The sequence below is a fragment of the Delphinapterus leucas genome, chromosome 13 (genome assembly GCF_059928025.1).
Source record: "Delphinapterus leucas isolate spDelLeu-1000000601 "Yukka" chromosome 13, BTC_Dleu_Yukka2, whole genome shotgun sequence".
Taxonomy (NCBI): domain Eukaryota; kingdom Metazoa; phylum Chordata; class Mammalia; order Artiodactyla; family Monodontidae; genus Delphinapterus; species Delphinapterus leucas.
Window position 1 is genome coordinate 10006250 of NC_143141.1, and position 5524 is coordinate 10011773.

A 5524-nucleotide genomic window follows, 5' to 3' on the forward strand; every position below is an offset into this window, starting at 1 on the left:
CTTGGCCGGGTGGCTTCTGGGAAGCTTTTTCCGACTGGCCGTCAGATTGAGGAGTTGAGGGGGCTTCCCTGAGGTGGGGAGCCTACAGGAGCCCGAGCTCCATAGCACTGCTCTTGCCATCTGTGGATGGGAAGGAGGCAGCCATAGACAGGGAGGGTGGCCACCAGGCACCCCACCCTGCCGGGCCGGAGGCTGCTGGTGCCGCGAGTAGGAGGCACAGTGCCCACCTTTGATGAAAAGAATGAGCTCCGAGTCAGAGCAGCTGCCAGCCCTGCCCCTTACCGCGTGGCCTTGGGCACGCCACTCCGCCTCTGGGCCTCACTCTCCTCATCTGTAAAATAGGAACACTTACTTCTTGGTGTTGACGTGAAGACAGTGAGATTGATGTGTGAGAAGTCAGCCTCATGGGGTCTCTAGGCTGACAGCCTGCCCTCTTCTCAGGGCTGGGCAGAGCTGCATCCGGCCCTGGGGCGGGCAGGGTCTTCCAGACCCAGGGCGCAACACCGTAGGCTTTGGTTTCTGGGCTGGGGACAAAGGCTTTCTCTAATCCTCGTCTGTGTTCAGTCCCTCCAGGATCCCCCTCCAGTTCAGTCTGTCCCAGTCTCTCCACTTCTCGCTCCACACAGCCCGCCCGATGGCGATGGCGATGTAGATTTCAGCTTCTGTTTGCCCTATAGTGTGCTCACCAGCAAAAGTTTAGTTTCCACCTGTCACCATACAGTCGACCCCTTTACCCATTTCACCTGCCCCTGGCTTCCCCCGCCCCACTTCCCCTCTGGTAAACACTAGTCTGTTCTGTGTATCTACATGTTTGGTTTGGTTTATTCATTTAATTTGTTTGTGTTTGTTTTTAGATTCCACATAGGATTGAAATCATACAGTATCTGTCTTTCTTTATCTGACTTATTTCACTTATCATAAGATCCTCGAGGTCATCCGTGTGTCGCAAATGGCAAGATTGCATCTTTTTTATGGCTGAGTAATATTCCATTGCATACATAAACCACATCTTTGTTCATCCATTGATGGGCATTTAGGTTGTTTCCATATCTTGGCTATTGTAAATAATGCCACAGTGAACATGGGGGTCATATATCTTTTGGAATTAGTGTTTTTGTTTTCTCTGGATAAAAACACAGAAGAGGAAGAGCTGGATTGTATGGTAGCCCTATTCTTAATTTTTTGAGGAACCTCCATATTGTTTTCTATAGTGGCTGCACCAATTTACATTCCCACCAACAGTGCAGGAGGGTTCCCTTTTCTCCTATGTGGATTGACTTTTATTGATCCTGCTTAGGACTCAGTGTGCCTCTTCAATCTGAAGATTCATGCCTTTTTTTCCATTCTAGAAATTTTTCATCCATTTTTGCTTTGAATATTGCAAATATTATTCCTGTCCCATTCATTCTGATTTTTTCTTCTGCAACTTCTATTTGTTGTATATTGAACCATATCATTTTATCATCTATGTCTCAACCTTTCTTTCAAACATTCTAGTCCTTTGCCAGAGTGTTGCATTCTGATTAATTTTCTCAGGTTTGCCTTCCAGTCAATTCGACTATGTCTATTCTGCTGGCTTGCCTGTCCAATCTGTTTACAAATTCAGTGTCTATCATTTCCTTGCTTCCTTTTCAAATCTGTTTCATCCTTTTCAAATCTTTTTCATAGTATCCTGCTCTTTCACTGTCATTTTTATTCCTCCCTTTACATTTTTAATTTTTAACATAGCGATTTGATCTCTTTCAGCTTGTCCTGTTACCCCAAGTTCTCAGAGATGATCTTCCTATTTGCTGTACTGCTGACTCTCTTTCGCGGTAGATAGTTTCTTTGTGTAATTTAATTGGTGTTTGTGAGCTCCTCTTCAGTGAGATTGTTTTGCTCTGTGGGAGTCCTATGTGTCCTGGGCTGTGACAATGGCCTCAGAGGTCTGTTTTGTATTTTTTCATGCCAACTGCTCCAAGGGCTCATCAGGGGAGTATTTTTGTGTAAATTTTTCAGCTTGGGAATTCTTCGCCCCATGGAGAGTGTAAGTTTGGATGCCACCTCCGTGGATAGTTTGCGTTTTCAGCTCTGATCTTTCCCAGGAATCTTTTCTCCCGCCCAGAGCCATAAGGCAAAACCAGATTTACTGTCCATTGCCTAGGCTGTTGAGTAGATTCTTTCCTGATAGGCAGCCTTTCCAGGGTTCTAGCTTATATAGCGGTCTCAGTTCCTTTTCTTCTTCTTTTTAAAAAAAATTTATTTATTTTTGGCTGCATTGGGTCTATGTTGCTGGGCGCGGCTTTCTCTAGTTGCGGTGAGCAGGGGCTACTCTTCATTGCGGTGCACAGGTTTCTCATTGCGGTGGCCTCTCTTGTTGCAGAGCATGGGCTGTAGGCACACGGGCTTCAGTAGTTGTGGCACGCAGGCTCCGTAGTTGTGGCGCACGGGCTTAGTTGTTCCACGGCATGTGGGATCTTCCTGGACCAGGGCTCGAACCTGTGTCCCCTGCATTGGCAGGTAGATTCTTAACCACTGAGCCACCAGGGAAGTCCCACAGTTCCTTTTCTTCTTAAGGCCATACCTCTTGACCCTGTGTGGCCAGGGTCAAATCTCAATTCTGACACCCAGTCTTCTCTGTACACTCAATACCGGGGTGTCTCCCCACCCTTTTTACAAATTCTCCTGTGGTTCGAACGTCTATTCTGAATTTCTCAGTGTTTTCTCAGTGTTATTTCCGTCCGTGGTGTTGCCAGAACCTGAAAGCAGTGGTCTTGGTGTTTGGCGGAGCACCTGGTGGGGGGGTTTGGGGGCCTGAAAAACTGGTCCTGGGGAGAGTATCAGTTCAGAGGGAGAGCTGAACATCTCTGCGTGAGAAATAAACAGAGACGGCAGGGTGAGGAGAGGGGAAGAATAAAGGGCCTGGGGGTAGGGACGTCCCTGGCGGTCCAGTGGTTAGGGCTCCGTGCTTCCACTGCTGGGGGCATGGGTTCGATCCCTGGTCGGGGAGCTAAGATCCCTCAGGCCGCCAGGTGTGGGAGTGGGCGTAAAGGCCTGGTGTACGAAGGGAGGTCGAGGCTTGTAAAGTAGGAACAGTGAGACACCCCAGGGGCAGAAACAGGACCGTGAAAATACTGTTTGATTAGGCTTTGATTTAACTTTGTTCTTTGTGCCAAGCAGCACTGTAAATCCCCGCTCCCCCTTCACGTACCCAGTGACTGCTACCTTCAAGTCGCTCACAAATGCCTGGGTCAGTGGTACCCGAGTAAAATCAAAGAAAAAGAGCCTATCTGGGGTGTGCTGGGCTACAGGGAAGAAAACCTCCACAGGAAAGGAGACAGGAGAGGAGGATTCGGCAGAAGGAGGCAATGGGCAAGAACTGGGGGGAGGGGGAGGGTACTTTGTTAACCTCTCCCTGGAGTCCCTGGAGTCTTTGAGGGGAGGCACTGGGTTCCTCTCTGGACCTAAAGAGAGGGCTCAGGAGTTTTACCTCCGCTCTAAGTAGCACAGCCCACTGGGTGAGGCCTGGGGGAGCTCACAGATGGGCCCCACAAACACAGGCTCCATCCGCAGAGGCAACACCTTGCTTATCCAGAAGCCTAAGGTTTAGCCATCTCATCTCTCCGGAACAGACCTGAGAACAAGGAAATGTGGTTAAAAATATACATGGTGCCAAGAACATGTACTGAGCTTTTTTTTTTTTTTTAATATTTCACTTGATAGTAGAATTTATTGTACACATTTCTACTTTTGAAAGCATCATTCTTTTGGTTTTTTTTTTTCTTTTGGCCGCACCGTGCAGCATGCAGGATCTTAGTTCCCTGACCAGGGATGGAACCCGGGCCCCCTGCAGTGGAAGCGCAGAGTCCTAACCATTGGACCACCAGGGAAGTCCCTCCACGTACTGAACTTCGGCACATTTTTCAAATGCCTTTGGGACATTTACTCAGGTGACTAGTTATCTTTATTTTAGAATTATTAAAGGGGTGGAGAACTTTGGAATCAGTTCCGGTGTAACCTCTACTAGCTACTCAAGCTTGAGCCTCAGTTTCCCCATCTGAAACGCACCCAGGTCACACGGCCAGTGGTGGCAGAGACCCAGCTCTGTGATGGCACTAAGCTATCCTGTGTACTTAGCACAGGACCCTGGGAAGGTCTGCTGACTGTCCCACCAAAGGACTCAATGAGTTAACGAAGTTCCTGGTAAGGCCGCACACACGAGGGATGCGCGTCCTCTCACAGATGGAGAGAATGAAGTGCAGGGTGATGCCCGGAGCACTTGTCTGCAGTTGTTACCAAAAAGCCCCCCACCCCGCCCTCAAAATCAACCCTCAGGATGAGCTAGACCCACAAGACAGAATTCGTGGACCTGTCTTCCTTCCCTCGTGCATGTTTTCACCCATAATGGGAAGCTGAGAGAGGCGGCAGAAGTCAATGGGGGCACAGCCCAGCGAGGGCAGAGACACCCTGCTGTTAACCCCTTCATACCCGGGGAGGGGGGAATGGGTCAGTTCTTATCCTGCGTCTGAAAGCTCAAGGGGAGGGTGGAGAGGCCCCTAGGGAGGTAGGATAGGCCGGAGACCACTCTGGTGCCAGACCTCTGGGGTCCCATCTCTGCACCCTTGCTCGCAGGTGTTCCATGCTCAAAGCTCTCTCTTCCCTTCACCCCTCCCCCTGGCTGCCACCCCCTTTTCCCTGCACCCTGTGATTGCTCCCCCCCCTTCCAATATCCATTCTCTCCTTCTCTCCTAGGATAATGGCTGGCTCCCATTCCTAGATGGGCACAGAACTTTCCAGAATAAAGGCGATATTCCTAGTCCCTGTAGTTGGATGTGGCCAGTGGGAGGTGAGCTGAAGTAAGAGGGGCTGTGTGAACCTTCCTGGCTGTGCCCTAAAAGGGAAGGAGCAAGCTGTGCCCTACCTGGGCCCCTTCCTCCTGCTGCTGGCCCATGGCTATGGGGCAAGCACTCTGGGCCACGTGGAGAGAGCAGGACCCCAGGGAGGATAAGCAAAAGTTGGAAGTGGCCTGGCCCGTATGATGGCTTCATAGAGCGGAGTCCCCACCCTCCAGACTTGGACTTGGAAGGAAATGAACCTCAGTCTTGAGCAATTTTGAGCCTCTGTCACGGGCAGCTGCCCTCACAGCCTATCAGATACAGGTACACATACGAACGCATGTCTCCAGCAGCTGCCCCTGGCTTCTGCCTCCACCCCTCCTCTCCAACCACTCACCCCCTTCCCGACAAACCCATGGCCTCTTCCCAGCTGCCATCCCGCCGGACACTTGGGGTGAGCTTGGCAGCCTCCTGCTCCTTCCCCTCACCCATCCTTAGCTTCGGGATGTCACGCTCCTTGCACCTCCCGTGTCTCTGACGTCCCTCTCCGTGTCCTTTGAGGACCTTTATTCCTGTGTTTCTCCCTGACATGTTGGTTTCTCCAAAGTTCTGTCTGAGATCATTTTGGGGTTAAGGGCTAGGTTGGCCTTCTAAATGGAAGGGGGGATTTCTGGGCTGAGCGGTGGGGTCCTATCCACTCAGACTCCAAG